Genomic DNA, 19,890 nt, shown 5'->3' with positions numbered 1-19,890 from the left:
TCTGAGCATCAGTTTCCTCATATGAAAAACAAGAGAACAAGCCAGAAAATCTAGCTATTCTGAACCAGCCTTAATATGCTATGATGTGTGATCTATAAATGGAAGAGATGGTCCTTGACAGGGAGGGATTAAATTGGAACACAGAAACCACGTGTGAAAATAACAGACAGCATTTGCAAAGGAAGAGATCAACCCCTCTTTTATTTAAAGTAGTATATAGTAGGGCAGCTAGGTGGCACAGTAGATAGAGGGCCAAGCTTGGAGTTAGCAAGACTTATCTTCCTGAGTTCAAATCTGGCCTCAGATACTTCCTAGCTGTGTGACCCTAGGCAAGTCACTCAACCCTGTTTGCCTCAGTTTTCTCATCTGTAAAATGAGGTGGAGAAGGAAAGGTAAACCACTCCAGTATCTGTGCAAAGAAAATCCTAAATGGGTTCCTAAAGAGTCAGACATGACTAAAAACAACCAAACAACATATCTAATGTATCGTTTTATGCAGAGTGGTCCAGATAGCCTGAAACAACTGTCTAGGGCCAGATTTGAACTCAGAGACATGAAGGCCCAGCTCTGTATCCACTGTACCACCTAACTGCCTCCCATGCATTAGATGCAATGATTTTATTTCCTTCAGTGGCTTCACTTCTTTAGGTCCTAGGCTACTGGCTCCTCTTTTCCTGACTATACCTTGCCTTAGCATCTAACACCTAGAAAGGATCTGACAAACCCAATCACACTCAAGTGTTATAGATCTGGAAGTAAAGGGGACAGGGCAAGTTTAACACAAAGAGATGAATCACTAAGTGCAGAAATTCAGAAATCTTTGGAGGAGAGAGTTTTAGTCAGGAAGGAAACCCTGAAATAACATTTTTTAGGTGAGGGCTGATTCTGCCTGCTGTGCATGTCCTCAACAGGGCTCTTATTTTCAACAAAAGATGAGCACATAAGTTTCCTAAGTTGATAAGATACTCATAGAATCACAGAGTCATAGAAGATTATCACTAGCAACAACCTTAGATATTACCTAGTCCAGCCCCTTCATTTTGTACTTGAGGAAACTAAGATTTTTCCCAATGCATTCAGGTTTACAAAGGGATTTCTTACCTAGACTCTCAGCACCTTTGCTTAAGAAGTCTGTACTCTCACCAAACAACTGTGGAAAGTGAACAGAAAAGTAGATTCATTTGGTATCCAATCATGAGAAACCACCCTGGGCATAGGATACTTCAAATATCTCAAGCATCTGCTTCCTTCATTCCATACCCATTGAAACCATCCTGGTTCAGATCCCTATCTCTTCTTGCCTATGTTACTGCAAGCTGTGTGGCATAGTGGATAGAGCACTGAGCCTTAAGTCAGAAAGATCTGAGTTCAAATCTAGACTCAGATACTTACTAGTTGTATGACCTTGAACAAGTTATTTAACCTGTTTCCTCAAATATAAAATGGGGATAATAATAACACCTCCCTCCCAGGGTTGCTGTGAATATAAAATAAGATAATATTTGTAAAGTACTTTACAAACCTTGAAGTGCTACTGAAATGCTAGCTATCATTATTAAAGGCGTCCTAACTAGAGGCATGGACAGCTGGGTGGCACAGTGGATACAGCACTGGGCCTAGAGTCAGGAACACTCTTCTTTGTGAGTTCAAATCTAGCTTCAGACACTTACTAGCTGTGTGACCCTGGGCGACTCATTTAACACTGTTTGCCTCAGTTTCCCTATCTGTAAAATGAGCTGAAGAAGGAAATGGCAAGCCATTCCCGGTATCTTTGCCAAAGAATGACCCTAAATGGCATCATGAAGAGTCAGACACAACTGAAAAATGACTCAATAACAAAAATTAGTGGCATGGTAATATAGTACAAAAAAGGACTGGCTCAGGTCAATTTGAACCCGGTGATAGAGGGCTTTCAATGCCAGGATACAAGTTTATATATTATTTGATAGGTAAGAAGGAGCCATTGAATGTTTTTGACCAGAGGAGAAATATGATCACAGGAGGGACTTTGAAACGCATTGGGCATGCAGCAGTGTGGTTAATGGATAGTACAGAAAAAAGAACTGAGAGGGATGCTAAAGGCCATATTGTCCAACGCCCTTGCTTACAAATGACGAAACTGAGGTCCACAGGAGTTATATGACTTGCCTAAAGTCACACAATAAGTAGAAGAATCAGGTTTTAAACACAAGTTCTATGACTATATACAGAGCTCTTTCCCCTGTCACTTTGCCTCAGAAGCCTTCCCTACATCCTCAATCTTTTTCTACTCCTTCACCAGATGAATCTCTCTTCTCAAATTTCTCACAATACTCTATCTGGACCTCTCTTTGCATTTCTATCAGTCATCTTTATGCCATAGTTATCTGTGTTCCCATCGTTATCCCTGTTAGGTTATAACCTCCCTGAGGGTAGGGAGTCTTTTATTTTCATCTTTGCCTCTCCAGCCCCTAGCACAGAGTAGATGCTCAATAAATGTTTATTGAGTTGAATAGAACTTGAATCTGTGTTATTTTCTTCTTGCCCCAGAGTCTATTCAAACCTTTCTAAGCCCTCATCCTACTAAACAATTAAATGGTCAATGAAAACATAATTTCAGAACTCAACCGCTTAGGATCATAGAATTAATATATGAAAGATAATTTAGAGATCCTTTAATCTTGTTGTTTAATCGTGTCTGACTCTTCATGACCCCATTTGGGTTTTTCTTAGAAAAGATACCAGAGTGGTGTGCCATTTCCTTCTCCAGCTCATTTCTACAGATGAGGAAACTGAAGCAAACAGATTTAAGTGACTTGCCCAGGGTCACACAGCTAGTAAGTGTCTGAGTCTGGATTTGAATTCAGATCTTCCTAACTCCAGGCCTGGCACTCTAACCACTGAGCCACATAGTTACCCCATCTAATTCTATCTCCTCACTTTGCAAACTGAGGCCCATGAGGTCAAGTTAGTGACTTATTCAAGACCATACTGATAATAAATAATGGAGTTTAGGAATAAAAGACAGATCCTCTGACACCAAATCCAGGGAACTTTCTATCATACCATAAGCATCTTCCAAAATCCTAGAATAACAGATGTACAGCTGGAAGGAACCCTAGAGGGCATGTAGCCCAACCATATCACTTTAGCAATGAAGAAGTGCAGGATGACCTAAGACCCAGCGAGGTGAATTATCCTAAGGTCACACTAGCAGTACTGGGACCTGAACCCAGGTCCTTTAACTCCAAAACAATATTCTTTCCACTGAACCATGACGTTGTAAGGCTTAATATTACTAAAAAGGATTAGTAGTCCTCAATCAAAAGCATAATAAATTATGAACCCTAGAAATGGAAATGTTATTTTCTCCTAACAGATATTTAATAAGATTAAAGCAGCACATGGTCCCACCACATTATAACATCCGTTTAATATATGTTCAATATTTCTATGGTTAAACAGATAATTAAACAGTAAGCATCAGACATTCTTTAAGTACAAAGGTAAGTTTTGCAAATTGAACCCCAATTATTGGTGATAAAAATCACTTGCTGTTTAATAGCCTATTAAGTAAAACCCACATATGTATATAAAGTGTTGCCTGCATGCATCAATCCTCATTACATATATAAAAAAAAATCCACACAGTGAAATCCCTCTGCCAACAGGAAGACTTCAGCTTAAGCCTTAAGTATGGTGATAAAAATATAAGATCAGTTTCATCCTGAAGTACTAATCCCAATCGCCATCTAAAATTGCCTGACCCTAAAATATATTGGTCCCTTGTTCTAATCATAAGAGATGTGTTCTGAATAGCATAGCTCCCTCTCTCATTGGCTAAGTCTTTGGTTTCACTGTAGCTGAAAAATTAATTCCTTTTCAGAAATATTCTCATCTTCTCCTAAAAGAAGGGGGGAGGAAGCTTTTTGATGTAGAGTGACAGGATTATGAAGTGACCCTCTGGGTCAGAAGGAGACTTTTTCCTTTTCTCATCAAGGAAATCAATTTCTAAGTCCAAGTCTCTTAAAATAATATATTCTTGTGGTACGCATGCAGCTTTTTTGATCTGCTATGAAAAGAATAAGAGGTAAAGAGGATCAGGGGTGGCGGTGAAATATTATAATCGGCCCGCACTCACACATCAGCCTTTCACTAAGTAATTCCAGATAAATTGAGGATTTACATATTTAAGATTAAATGGGGGAAAGAGTAGCATAAATAGAGGAATACAAAGATCCAGCACAGGCAAGTTAACTCTTAAAACTTAAAGTTACGGAGATGTTTATTTTATTTCTCCTGCTTCAAAGTTTCATGTTTATTAGTGAACAGCCCAGATAATCTCGCTGGAATCAATTGAACCCACCAAACCCCTCAGGGGACTCTCTTTCTCTTTTTTTTTCCACTAGTCCTCAGAAAATACCAATTATACTGACAAGCAACAGTTAAATGCATACAAAGACACATAAATGCAGCAGATGGAAAACAGGAGGAAACCAGCTGGAAGTGTGTTTCCCTTAGAACTGTTTTTAACAGCCTGTGCACAAATAATGTCTCACTAATACAGAGATAAAAATAAAACATAAATATTTAAAAGGTGACTGGTCAAAGCAACAAGATGGCATAGGATGCCATTATCTTTCCAGCTCTATTGCCCTTGGAGTCCGTGCTCCAAATACTTTCCAGCCGTGGACTTCAGAGAAATTCTGAAGTAAGTGTCAACGTCAGGGTCCCCGTGGCTGTGTCTGGGGGCTCAGTTACAGTTTTAGCCTTTCACCTTTCCATGGTGTGGTTCTACCCCAGAAGATTTAGAGGTTTGGTGCTTATCACACCTGTTGGAGCCCCGGCTGCCAGCTCCTCTCTGCCAAAATGCCAGTCTTCAAAGAGGAAGAAAGGGTCATCTCTTGCTCTGGGCTCTGGGTTCAAAGTGCTGAATACTCTATAATCTAATGATGCTTTTTAAACCCCTATATGGGTCAAATGATCTGCCCTCCATATATGAAAATGACATTCTGAGCAACTTCTAGGAGGGTGACCCGATCTTAGGTTTGGGGTTTTCTTTGTTTTGTTTTGTTTTGTTTTCCCAGTGGTGGAACTAATCCATCTAGCATTCCATCAAGTGATCCTTCTTCATTCATTCATGGAAAAATATTTACTGAACGATATCAGGTGCCAGGCCCAGTGCTAGGAAATGCAACAGATGCGCAGATCATAGAGCTAGAGGGGACAGCAAAGGCCATCTAGTATCTGGTACACCATAGGAACTTAATAAATGCTTGATTGTTAGTCTAACCCCCTTATTTTACAGATGAGGAAACTGAGACCCAGTGACTTAACCAAGGATACACAGGTAGTACCATCAGAGGCATATATTAAAACTCAGGTCTCCAGAGCCAGTGTTCTTTGGCACTTTTAGCCCTGCCTGCAAACTGTTTATAATCCAGGAAAATGGATAAGAAAGATGCAGAAATCATTAGAATACAAAGTATTTTTAAATTATACTAAAATAACAACAAAAAAACCCCAAAGTGACAGAATTCAGAGAGATTACTTCCAGGAAAGATCATCACGGAGGCCTTTGTGGAAGAAATGTATTTCATTGAGGCTTGAAGGATGGGTAACCTTTCCCTCGGTAGGGATGAGAGGTGCAGAGGAGATTCTAGGTGGATGGAACAGCTTGAGCAAAGGTAAGAAAACAAGGAATCTGTTTAGGAAATCAGGAGACTCCAGTTTAACTGAGGGAAAATATAGAGCAGCAATGGAAAACAGGTGTAGAAAAGTCAACTGAGGCCAGATCATAAGAAGACCATGAATGTCAGGCTTCAGGTTGGATTTGAGGAACTATCACACTTCGGGTGTGACAAATAAGAGCTGCATTTTACTAAAATAAAGCCATCAGGAGTGTAAAGATGGGTGGGAGGAAGCGGATAGAGACTTTGTATATACTAGAGGCAGGGAGGCCAGTTAGGAAGACCTCTATGAGAGATAATGAAGGGATGGTGGAAGTGTTAATGGAAAGGATAAACAGGCAGTGACTCTTCAAAGAAAAAACTGATAGGATTGGATGACATTAACTGTGTAACCAGCAGCAAAACACTTAACCTCTGTCTGCCTCAGTTTCTTCATCTGTAAAATGAAGGGGGGGGGGGGAATAGCACCTATCTTCCAGGGATGTTGTGAGGATAAAATGAGATACTATTTGCAAAGTGCTTTGCAGACCCTAAGGTACTATATAAATGCTAGCTGTTATTATGATAATTTTAACTCCAGAGTTTTTTTTCAATGCAAAGTATACTACTCCCACCTAACAATAATAATAATATGCATACCAAATGTTAAGGTTTGCAAAGTACTTTCTATATATTATCTAATTTAATCCTCACAACAACCTTGTGAAGTAGATGTTTTTGTTATAACTATTTTACAGATGAGAAAACCTAGAGGTTGCGACTTATCCAGGGACACATATCTAGTAAGTGTCTGCAGTAGGACTCAAGTCTTCCTAGCTCTAAAGCTAGCATTCTATCAAGTTCTTCTCTCCACACTGAATGTGAAATGCTAAGCCATTCACAAGGTTTGAACCCTACTATTACTTCTCCATCTCTATTTTTATTCAGTGTTTTGTAATGGAAAAGCTACAAGTGGAATAGAGAGAACAGGGACCTAAAGTACATAGATACCATTTAGGAGCTCCTGATTTGTATACAGTGCAGTGAGGTGGCACCATAGTGCATAGAGGGGTGGGCCTACAGTCAGGAAGACTCATCTTCCTGAAAGCAAATATGGCCTCAGATACTTAACCACATGTGACCCTGGGCAAGTCATTTAACCCGTTTGCCTCAGTTTCTTCATCTGTAAAATGAGCTAGACAAGGAAATGGTAAACCACTCCAGTATCTTCACCAAGAAAACCCCAAATGGGGTCAGGAAGAATTGGACACAACTGAACAACAGATTAGTTTCAGAAACCCAAAGCCCCAAATAGCTGGTTCCAAAACTAACTGGGATCCTTGCCTGTTGAGGTTTTCCAGAGCGTAAGGCTCATCCTTGAGCATTCACATCTACAAATGTGTTCAGTGTCCAAGTGAGGATTGCAACAGCTGAGCAACACTTACTGTTCCCAAGGGACTCATTAAAGGAAAAACCAGCATTGAGGAGTAGCACCACAATTCTCCATCTAGCATTTTGTGGGGAACATTTATTGCTCTTTGGGAATGTTCTTTAGCAAGACTTCCAGGTGAGAAATCATTTTACTAATGTAGCTTCATGCTTCATTGGTGCTTTCTCTGCTTACCTTCTTTATACCTTTGAGCAAGATACTTAGCTCTTCTTTAGTATAACTAATGAAACAAGGAAAAGATCTCTGGTCACCTAAAGACAACCACTGAGTCAACTTTAGTAGATAAAGGATTCTGTTTGGGCCTGGTACTCTGTTCCCATACCCCCAGACCATGACTGAGTTCTTTCTTATCCCCGGAGATGTGCCCAGGCCTACATGAAGCAGGTTGGTTGATCTCCTTCTTAGCCCGAATCATCACTAGCTACAGTGTCCAGAGGTGGTTCAGGAGCTCTCTGAGGGCTCCTAGTCACTCAGCATGGTCCCCAAATCTAGTCTGGTCTTCATTCATCCCAACCTCTCCTCAACATTGCGTGCAAGGGTTCCTTATAGTTGTGCTGGTTTGCCCTGGTTAACATCTTCCTTAGATGAAAAATACTCCAACTCTTGGCTCTAGGCATTTTCTCTGTCTTCCATGTCTGGAATGATGCTCCCTCTTCTCATCTTTTCCCCCTTTTTACCTGGCTGCCTTCATAAAATCTCACCTTCTACAACTCCTTTCTCAATCCTTCTTAACTCCACTGCCTTGCTTCTGTTGATTATTTCCTATGTATCTGACATATGGCTTGTGTATATAATTGTTTGCATGTTGTCTCCCTTATTAGAGTATGAACTCTTTGAGGGCAGGACTGTCTTTTGTATTTCTTGGTATGCCCAGCACTTAGCACAGTATCTGCAGTACACAGCAGGCACTTAGTAAATGCTGACTGATTGATTGATTGAGATGGATTCTTTGGACTTTCTGTGTTTTCTTATCCTAATTCCTCCTTTGGCTTGACAGAGATCTGAGCACAGGGATCACCTTCACTTTCTCACATGATTTTCTATGAGGTTAATTTAGAGTAGGGCTCTGTGTATATGGTAGATGCTCAGTCTGTCTCACTGACAGAACAATGGCTCCTCTAGAGCTATATGACCATGGGCAAGTCACTTGCTGTCTTTGTGGACCCAAGCAATTCTATCAGACTACAAATTGCAGATGAAATGAAATCACTAGTGAAGACCAAAAAAAAAAAAATCCCAAGAAAACAAAACCTCCTAGGGCTATTGTAAGGATCAAACAAGATAATGTTTGTGGAAGCACTTTGCAGACTACAGAGAACTAAATAGATGTTCGGCATTATCATTATTAATAAGAATATTTTATATTAATAATTTATAAATAAGAAACAGCATTCCATAACAGATAAAGAGCTGGTCTTAGAGCCAGGAACTTCTAGGTTCAAATCCTGCCTCAGACATGTACAGGCCGTGTTTCCCTGGGCAAGTCACATGCCCGAGGCAATTCTCTAAAACTATTAAGTCACAGAAGAAGGTGCCAGCCTGCATTGGTGAGGGAGTTTTATCACCAGGGAGTTCCCTTTACTGGTAAAATGACATGTCTAGTCTCTATCCTTAGTTTCTTAATAGCAATATTCAATAGCATAGATGAGTGTTATATAGAAAGCATTCATAAAATTATTCTAAAGAAAAATATGTGTACTATAAAAAAAAACAACAACAAGAAACTTGAACTAAAGGCTGAATACTTCAATGTCTCCTGCCATTTAATACAAGATAAGTTGAGGTAGGTAAGTTAACTACCACTGTGAAGCACCAGGGTGCCATTAACTGATTGCTCTGTGACTTGCAGCTCCTACAAGAAAATTTATGAAGGAACACCATTCACATGTCTTTCAGGGAACCTGGCGGGAGAAAATATGGCCTGGCATTTATCAAGAGGAAAATGAAGAGGGAGGAGGGTCAGCTCCTTGAGCTGTGGCGTTACTTCCTCTTCTCATTGCTATCTTCCTTCTTTGCACTGCACTCCTATGCATTTCGAAGGCAATGACCCTGTTGACTCTAGGGTAAGTGCAGAGAAATAGAGATGATGGCCTGATGTCGGGAGTTAGGAGGTTTCAAGAAGGGAAGCAATGACTCTTTTGGAACAGGGACAGAAAGAACTCACGTTCAGAATGCTGATAACTCAGACTATGTTGTGTTTACAGCAGGGAGTTAGTTCCTGAGACTAGAACATTTTTATAATTAGGGAGTTTTGCTCATTATTCAGTCTTTTTTCACCTCCTAATCAGTTTCAGAGAAGGCCAAGCAACACTGTTACTAAATAAAATTCTGGGGTTCATGACTAAACACACACACACAAACACATATCGAAATTTGAGGTAAATAACTGTATGATTTAAATCTCCCCATAATACTTCAGTTACCTGGATATTTCCAATAAAGAGGAGATGAAGTATCTAAAAGATGCTTGAATTCTCCATTTCGTTTTTGCCCAAGTAAGCACAACTTACAAGTCCCTCCCCTCTTTCATATGTGTACATGGTTACTTAATCAACTGCTTAGCAGACAAATCTTTTTTTTTTAGCTCATTTTTATACGATCAGATGGATGCCACAATTGAGCCATCAGCTGAAAACACTAGTTCAACCATTTTGATCCATTGGGTAGGATTTTGTTTGTTTGTTTGTTTTTCTTTGTCTGTTTTCTGAAATACAGACAAAACAAAATGAAATGAAGAACTGAATGATTATCCAAGAATTCTGATTCATATCCACAATCAGTCTAGAAAATAAAGGACTAAGGCCTAATTTTTCCTTCACAGTAGATAGGCTTTTGACTGAATTTATTTGGATACTTATCTCAACTCTCCACCCTCCCTTTACTGATATGGCTTAGAGCCTTTTATGTTTGGGAGTGGGGGAGGAGGGGGTTCCTCCCTCTGCTTCCAGCTCTCTTCCCCCTTCTCTCTGCTGTCTTGTGCAGTTTCAGCCCAGCTCTCTCGGGAGCTGCCACTGATTAAAAGCAGTGCGATGTCATGTTCTTCCCTGGATCCATAAGCACTGTTCCTCTGAGCATGACATGTTACAACTGTGCCTTTAGCTTCCTCCTTGCCCATCAGGATAGACCAGAAAACCTGAACAATACTTAACAGGCTGTAGGGCATGTTTACTCTCCTTAATTATGGATGAACCTAGGTATACAAAAGTGAATAAGACCAATTGAAGGAATCACCTCTGTTATTGGTTAACCCACATCAAGGAGTTTTCAGAGTGCCGGGAACTGGCACTTTCTGGAAGCCCCACATCTGCCGTTATTGCTTTTCTTCCTGAAGCATTTGTCTCCTATCTCATTCTGAGGCCTGTTGTTTTAGACAGCTGATGCTTATCGGACATTGTTGCTTGTTTTCTTCGGCTTCTGAAATCTTGCCTTTATCAAAGGAGTACAGTTTGGGAAGGGTCAAGGTTCAAATGGACTTGATGCCAATAGGGAAGTCAGCCTTCTCCCTCCTGGTGCATGGACCTACTCCCATCCCACAGCTGGGTCAGGTTTATGGCCTGAGGGGAAGCTTATCATTGCTGGCTGACTGGGAAGCTAACAGTCTATTTGCACATATACCTGTCACCATCCCCTATTTTGTTTCCCCTGTAACTCATTTATTTAAGGTGCTATAGCAACAGATCTGCAGTGAGGGATGATGAATTCAAGTTCCTTTCGCAGGAGGCTTTCAAAGTACTTCCTTACTATTCAGGGTCTCTTTTTACAAATCTGCTCAGTGACCTAGAGCAGTTCCCCCACCCCCATCCTCTCTGCTCACACTTGCCCTCAAAGAGGGAATTTTCCACGAGGACTCAGTGGGGTCTCATGGGCTTCTAGCACAAAAGAAAACACGTTACATCCTGTAGAAAAGACTGTACTGGACCAAAGGTCAGGAGTCTTGGGTTCTGGTCACTGTTTTGCTACTTAACTTAGAAGCATTCACCCACACAGCAATATTGCCTAAGGGAGTGCATGCTGGACCAAGTGTCAGAGAACCAGGGTTCAAATTCTACCTATAATATTCTTTGTGACCTCTCTTAGTCTCAGTTGTTTCATCTGTTAAATGAAGAATAATGCCTAGATGATAGCGTTTGGCTCCAAAAGGATATTGCTAGGATAGAATAATGAGTCAAATCAAATAAGGTGAAATGTAAGACCAAGGAGCTAGATGTAGAAGGGGCCTCAGAGGCTTAGTCCAACCTGCTTATTTTAAGGATGAAAAAACTGAACACTAGGAGGCTTTAGCGACTTGCCAAAGGGCATACAGGTAGTGAGAGTGAGAGGCAGGATTTGAATGCAGGTTATCTGACTCCACTGCCTACCATGATATGGACAGCAAGTTCTTGGCTCTAAAATAAAATTTACAAATACGAGATAGAGGAAGAATGACCACACAAGAGTTCCTGTTAAAAAGATCTGGGAGAGGATAGCCAGAGAGTGAGAGAGAAGGAGGGAGGGAGGAAGAGAGGAAAGAAGGAAGGAAAGTAGGAAGGAAAGGAGGAAGCAAGGAAGGTAGGAAGGACAAAGGAAGGAAGAAAAAGAGAAAGAGGAAACAAGGGAGGGAGAGGGGAAGAAAGGAAGGAAGAGAGAGAGGGAGGGAAGGAGGAAGAAAGAAAAGAAGGAAGGAAGGACAAAGGAAGAAAGGAAAAGAGAAAGAGGGAGCAAGGGAGGGAGAGGGGAAGGAAGTAAGGAAAGAGGGAAGAAAAGGAAGAAAAAGAAAAAGAAGAGAGAAAGAATAATTATCAACATTTATGTAGTGCCTATGTTCCAGACACTGTTCTAAGTGCTTTACAAATATTATCTCATTTGATCCTCATAATACCCCTAAGAGGTAAGTGCTATTATTATCCCCATTTTACAGATGAGGAAATTGAGGCAAAGAGAGGTTAAGTGTCACACTGCTAGTAAGTGTCTGAGTTTAGAGTTAAATTCTGGTCTTCCTGAGTCCAGGCCTGGCACTCTACCCTCTATTGCACCTAGCTGCCTATGAAAAAGAAAGAAAAAGGGGGGGGAGGGGAGAAAAGGGGAGGGGAGGAAAGGAGAATCTCTTTTTCCTTTTGGTTATTAGTTCTTGAAATTTGCTTGTGCTTTGTACACATACAGGGCTTTACCCTCTGCCCTGCCACCATACCCTCTGGCCCACCAAATCCTGCCATTCTCCCTGCCATTATGGCCTCCAGAGCCTTGGACAGCGCCACCTGCTCTACCAGGGCTTTCTTAGGATTTCTGGGCCTTTCCTGCTTGAACCCTCTCATATGTGCTATCCCCCCTCAATTAGAATAGGAGCTCTTTGGGATCATGGACTATCTTGATGTCCTGTTTGAGTCCCCAGCACTTAGCACAATGTTTGGTACATATTAGATAAATAATATATGGGTTTTTTTTCAATCATTAAAAGAAATCTGGAGATTTCAAATTCAATGTGAATCAGCAGTATGACATGTCAGCTAAAAATTCTCTCTGAATCATTCTGCCTGTTTTAATCTCTTTCCTGTCCAACCCAATGATATTTGCTAAAATGATTTTCCTTAAGAACAGACCTGACCATGTCACTCCCTACCTAATAGACTCCAATGGCTCCCACTTCCGTCTAGGATCAAATATATACTCCATTGTTTGGCATTTAAAGCCCCTTTACAATCAGGTCCCAGCCTACCTCTCCACCCTAATTATACATTACCTTCCTTTCCACTTTCAGTGATCTAGCCAACTGGCCTTCTCACTCATTGTCCCACTCATTGACACTCTAGTCTAAGCCCTTAATTTCATAGTTGCTGATCTTGCTCAAGGTCACACAAAGTAGGAAGTAGCTGAGAGGGGATTTGAAGCCAGGTCCTCTGAGCCTCAAGGCTCTTCCTACTCTATCACACTTCCTCCCTTTTTATTTCATTAAAATGATTTCCTTTCGTTATTTCATGTGTTCATCTTGATGACCCTACAAAATAAGCAGAGTAGGGATTTTTCTTCTAATCTTACAGATGAAAAAATTGAGGTAGATTCCCACTCCCCAAAAAAGGAAATATGTTTTAAAAGGTGATAGGACATTTTAAAAATTAGTTGCCTATAATCCTATAGTAAATTAGTGCAAAACTGAGATTAGATGCCAGGTTCTACAATTTTGCTAGACAACAGTGTTATTTTGATATAGTCTGTCTTTTAAGTCTATAAAGGTATAGCCACAGGAATCTGCAGAGAAGGGACCTGATGGCCAGGAGGTTTGTCCAGCATTACCCAAATTCCTGTGATCTTGTCCTTGAACTTAGACCTGAATGGATGGCCCAGCAGAAGATGCCATCATTTATAGGTGCAAGAAAAGCCATCATAAGTCATCTAGCCCAGTCCACTTCCCAAAAGAAATTCCTACTATGAAATAGCTAATGAGTGGACATCCGGTCTCCACAAGAAGAATGCTAGTAGGAAGGGAAACCATCCCATCCCAAGGCAACCCATTTTACTTTTGAAAATACCTTTAATTGTTGGTAAATTTTCTCTGATGTCAAGACTAAATTTAGTTCTGCAAATTCCACCCAAAACTCCTGGTTCATTTTTTCTAGAGAAAAACAGAACAAGACCAATCTCCATCTCATGATACTTAAATAGGGTTAGCATGTTTGCCCTGAGCCTTTTCTTCTCCAGGCTAAACATACTCTACATCTCTCATATGACATGGACTCAAGGCCTTTCACCATCTTGGATGCCCTCCTCTGGATAAAATCCAATTTAATAATGGCATAAATGTAACATCTTACACTTGGGTTGAGAAAATCAACAGCATAAATACAGGATGAGGGAGATGTGAGTAGTGAAAGTTCATGTAAAAAAGACCTGCTGGTCTTAGTGGACCACAAACTCCATATGTGCTTGTAGTGAAACATGACTGCCAAAGAAACCTCCAACAAACAAACCCAAAATGAAATTCTTTTGTTAAAAACCCTTCAGTGTCGCATTAATAAAAGTATAGGTCCACAATAGAGGAGATAATAGTTTTGCTATGCCCATTCTGATAAGATCTCAGCTTGAGTATTACCTTCAGCAATGGGTACCACTTCCCTTATTGAAAACTAAATTATCTGTCAAAATACTGAAGAACCCAGAAACATGTTTAAAAGGCCTAAAAGTAATAAAAATTAAAGCCCCAAATCTACATACCTATTTTACATGTATGTATTTTATATATGCTATTTTTCAACTCTTCCCTCTTCCAATCATATCAAGATACTTAGTTTTTTGCTCTTTTAGAGTTTTAATTTTGTTTTCTTCTTGAAAATTCTGTTTCTTTAATTGATGCCTCTTATTTTTAATATCATATTTATTTCCAAACATATCCTTCCTCCCTTCTCCCTTACCCCATGTGTATGTTTAAAAAGAAAGAAGAAAAAAAGCAAAACTAGCCAACACGTTGACCGTTACTGACAGTATATGTCATACCCCTCCCCCCATAGTCCACTACCTGTACAATGGTGGGGCAGAAGGACGTTACTCATTCCACTTAATGCTAGTGTATTCCCTTTGAGATCAAATTCGATTTATCCTGTTTACATCTTACTTGTGCATAGTTGTTATAGCATGTTGTCCCCCCCAGTATCTTTGCAAAGAAAACCCCATGGTCATTATGGTACATGGGGTCATGAAGAGTCAGATATGATTCAACAGCAATAACCAGGGTCCCACAGTTGGTTTGTATCAGAAGCAGAATTTGAACCTAATTCCTGATTCTGAGTCAGTTTTCTATCCTCTACCCCATTCTGCCTCACATTCCTGATAGTACTACATAAATAGCAGCTATTATTATTATCTACATTATCTAGCTGCTGGGCAGCTCCAGCCTCAGACACTTACTAGCTGTGGGACCCTGGGCAAGTTACTTAACCCTCTTACTCTCAGCTGGAGAAGGAAATGGTAAACCACTCTAGTATCTTTGACAAGAAAATCCCGAAAAGGGTCATGAAGAGTCGGACATGACTGAAAAATAACTCAATTACAAAAAAAAAAAAAAAGGACAGCAAACATTCCATGTTCTAAACAGCTCAAAACTCATCACAATAAATGTCAATAAAATGAAAGCTTCTAGTAAAAGTATTTCTAACCCCCCCAAATGGCCTGTTTATTAAAACTATTTTAATAATAGCAATGTGATTAAATGTGGAATTTACTATCTCAATGAAATATAGACAAAACACTGACAATGCAATTCAACTGCTATGTATCAATCACTTATTGTGTATATAGCACTTACTAGGCACTGAGAAAGATACAAAGATCAGAGGCAGTCACAGACCATAAGGAGCTAGTGGTCTAGAAAGGGAATTAAGAAACAGACACAAACAGCCATAATATAAAATAGGCTATGAGAGATATATGTATGTATAAAAGATTAGCACCATGTGATGCTCTGTGATGCTCAGATGGACCTGTCATCTTATCCATTTTGATGTTGCCTCCACATTGTATGCCTGCTCTTCCTGTGAGACTCTTGTCCGTATTTTCTCATAAGTTCACCATAGAAAGTCTATCAATACAACATGTTTGAGGCCTTCTTTCCTTTCTCCTGACATCTCAAGGATACCAATGGAGCCCTCAGGCTGTCCACCTGTTCTCCCTCAACCTCCCCAGATGAACAACCTTCTTTTTCTCTTCTCCCTTTCCTGATAGTATCTCTCACTCCTATTTTTTTCAAAGTTGTTCATTGGTTATAGGCTCCTTCCTATTCGCATCCACCATGTGCCTCTCCATGCTTTGTGATACTGTGATTAAATTGAGGGTATCTAGTGAATTGTAGGAAGTAAGTTAATTGAATATGATATCGGATTAATATTGAATTAACAGGCTGCTAGGTGGCATAGAATATGGAATGCTGGACTTGGAGTCAGAAAAACCTAAACTTGAATCTTGGCTCTGCTTCCAATGACCTGGGTGATCTTTCTGAGCCTCAGTTTTCTCATCTGTAAAATGAGGAGGTCAGAATCGATGACCTCTGAGGTCTTTCCAGCTGTCTACTTATGATCCCATGATATTCTGAAATGATTAGGAAAATGTATTAATTTTGATTTTGTTGTTGTTATTCAGTCATTTTCAGTCACATTCGACTCTTTGTGACCCCATTTGAGGTTTTCTTGGCAAAGATACTGGAGTGGTTTGCCATTTCCTTCTCCAGCTCATTTTATAGATATGGAAACTGAGGCAAGCAGGGTGAAGTGCCTTGCCTGGGTCACACAGCTAGTAAGTGTCTGAGATCAGATTTGAACTCAGGTCTTCCTGACTCCAGGCCTGACACTCTATCCACTTCCCCATCTAGCTGCCCCACTTTTAAATTTAGTCTGCTTTAACATTTTATCCATCATTTTATTAAGTCTAGAGAATCAGTAAAACAATACATCAAGCTCTGATGTGTAGCTTTTGCTTATTTCTTTAACTATCGGCTCTTTCTAGCAAGTTCAAGTTGGCCCTAGTATAGGCCCTAGTATAGGACATTTTTAGAGAAGAGAAAGAAGCAGATATAACACTCAATACACATTGCCACCCCCATTTTACAGATAAAGAAACTGAGGATCAGAGAATTGAAGTGACTTCACTTAGGGTCAACATAGCTATGAAGAATCAGATCTGGAACTCAAACCCAGGGATTCCAACACCAGGATTCGTCTATTTTTTATTATTTCACTTGTCTATACTTATCTATATCACACTACAAAATACCTGACATCTCCTACCAAAAATTCTGCCATACATGGATTTATTTCTTTAATGAAAGTGCCAGATAAAAATGACAAAAATGTCATTAGGGAAAGAATCTAGCAAAAAAAATATGGGGGGGGGGTGCGAGGCAGAGCCAAGATGGCAGAGTAAAAGCAGTGACTTGCTTGAGCTCTCCTCCAACCCCTCCAAATACCTATAAAAATGACTCTAAACAAATTCTAGAGTGGCAAAACCCACAAAAAGACAGAGTGAAACAAATTTCCAGCCCATGACAACCTGGAGGGTCCGCAGGCTAGGAGAGGAGCACAGCTCAGTGTGGCCTGCTCAGGAAAAGATGGGGGCCCCAACAAACCTGTAGCAGGCCTCAGGCGACTGAATCAAAGGGAGCCGTGGCAGTTTCCAGACTTCTCAACTCACAAACACCAAAGACAACTCAGACAGTCAGTGGGAAAGGTCTGTCAGACCTGGGTGAGAGGAGCACAGCCCAGCCCTGGCCCTAAAACAGCCTGGTAGAGACTGCTTCTGGAGCTCTTGGCCCATAGATGGTGGGGGATCAAGCGGCTGATCAGAGGGAGACTGCAGGGATCTCTTTCCTGGCAGAGGCAGGATTTCCTTGCTTTGCCTATGCTTGGTTCTGGGTCATGGTCCTGGGTCGTGGTCCTGGGGTGAAAAGGAGTTCTGGCATGGTGGAACTTGTGTCAGCGGTGGAGAGGGAATCACTCTCACAGTTATAAGGCAGAAAAGAGTGCTTGTGGTCACTCATAGACCAGAGAACATGTCAAGAAAGGAGTAAACACCTTGTCCTTGATCATAGCCCCTTGGAAGAATGGAAACTTACAGGTCGCTAGAAGTATCTCTGAAAACAGCTGCACAAAACCCCCCAAAGCTTGGGACAGTATATTTTCCACACTGGAAGCAGACCCCTACCTTTACAAAGAGTTTAAAACTCAAGTAATTGGATGGGATCATGAGCATACTGCACAAAAACAAGTCAGACCATAGAATCTTTCTTTGCTGACAAAGAAGATCAAAACATACAACCAGAAGAAGACAACCAAGTCAAAGCTCCTACATCCAAAGCCTCCAAGAAAAATATGAATCAGTCCCAGGCCATGGAAGAACTCAAAAAGGATTTTGAGAAGCAAGTAAGAGAAGTAGAGGAAAAACCGGGAAGAGAAATGAGAGTGATGCAAGAAAATCAAGAAAAACTAGTCAACAGCTTGCTAAAGGAGACCCACAAAAATACAGAAGAAAATAACACCTGAAAAAATAGCCTAACCCAAATGGCAAAAGAGGTCCAAAAAGCCAATGAGGAGAAGAATGCCTTAAAAGCAGAATTGGCCAAATGGAAAAGGAAGTCCAAAAGCTCACTGAAGAAAATACTTCCTTAAAAATTAGAATGGAGCAAATGGAAGCTAGTGACTTTATGAGAAATCAAGACATTGTTAAACGAAACCAAAAGAATGAAAAAATCGAAGACACTGTAACATGTATCATTGGACAAACAACTGACCTGGAAAATAGATCCAGGAGAGATCATTTAAAAATTATTGGACTATCTGAAAGCCATGATCAAAAAAAGAGCCTAGACATCATCTTTCAAGAAATTATCAAGGAAAACTGCCCTGATATTCTAGAACCAGAGGGTAAAATAGAAATTGAAAGAATCCACCAATCACCTCCTGAAAGAGATCCCCAAAGGAAAACTCCTAGGAATATTATAGCCAAATTCCAGAGTTCCCAGGTCAAGGAGAAAATATTGCAAGCAGCCAGAAAGAAACAATTCAAGTATTGTGGAAACACAATCAGGATAACACAAGATTTAGCAGCTTCTACATTAAGGGACCAGAGGGCTTGGAATATAATATTCCAGAGGTCAAAGGAGAAAGGATTACAACCAAGATTATACCCAGCAAAACTGAGTATAATCTTTCCAGGGAAAAAATTAATATTCAATGAAATAGAGGACTTCCAAGCATACTTGATGAAAAGACCAGAGGTAAATAGAAAATTTGACTTTCAAATATAAGACTCAAGAGAAGCATGAAAAGGTAAACAGAAAGGAGAAATCATAAAGGACTTATTAAAGTTGAACTGTTTACATTCCTACATGGAAAAAGACATTTGTAACTCATGAGACCTTTGTCAATTTTAGGGTAGTTGAAGGGAATGTATATATATATATATATATATATATATAGACAGAAGGCACAGGGTGAGTTGAATATAAAGGGATGATATGTAAAAAATAAAATTAAGGGGTGAGAGAGAATTATACTAGGAGGAAGAGAAAGGAAGAGATAGAATAGGGTAAATTATCACACATAAAAGAAGCAAGAAAAAGTTTTTATAGTGGAGAGGAAGAGGGGGAAGGTGAGAGGGAATGAATGAATCTTACTCTCATTGGATTTGGCTTAAGGAGGGAATAACATACACACTCAATTGGGTATGGAAATCCATCTTACCCTACAGGAAAATAGGGAAGAAGGGGACAAGAGAGCAGAGGGATGATAGAGGGGAGGGCAGATTGGGGAAGGGGGTAATCAGAAGCAAACACTTTTGAAGAGGGACAGGATAAAAGGAAATAATAGAATAAATGAGAGAACAGGATAGGATGGAGGAAATTATAGTTAGTATTTCACACGACTATTATGAGAGTGTTTTGCACGACTACATATGTATATAACCTATACACAATTACTTGCCTTCTCAATGAGGGTGGGTGGGGAGGGAGGAAAGGAGAGAATTTGGAACTAAAAGTTGTAAAAACAAGCGTTAAAAATTGTTTTTACATGCAACTGGGAAATAAGATATACAGGCAATGGGGTATAGAAATCTATCCTGCCCTACAGGAAAATAGAACGGAAAGGGAACAAGAGAAGGGTGGGGGGGTGATAGAAGTGAGGGCAGATTGAGGGAAGGGATATTCAGAATGCATGCCGTTTTGGGGGAAGGGAAGGGGAGAGATGGGGAGAAAATTTGGAACTCAAAATCTTGTAGAAATGAATGTTGAAAACTAAAACTAAATAAATGAATTTTTATAAAAAGAAACATGGGTCT

Source organism: Phascolarctos cinereus, unplaced genomic scaffold, assembly GCF_003287225.1.
Source record: "Phascolarctos cinereus isolate Bilbo 61053 unplaced genomic scaffold, phaCin_HiC Scaffold_5;HRSCAF=322, whole genome shotgun sequence".
Taxonomy (NCBI): domain Eukaryota; kingdom Metazoa; phylum Chordata; class Mammalia; order Diprotodontia; family Phascolarctidae; genus Phascolarctos; species Phascolarctos cinereus.
The sequence above is the reverse complement of the archived record's forward strand: the minus strand, read 5'-3'. Positions refer to the sequence as shown.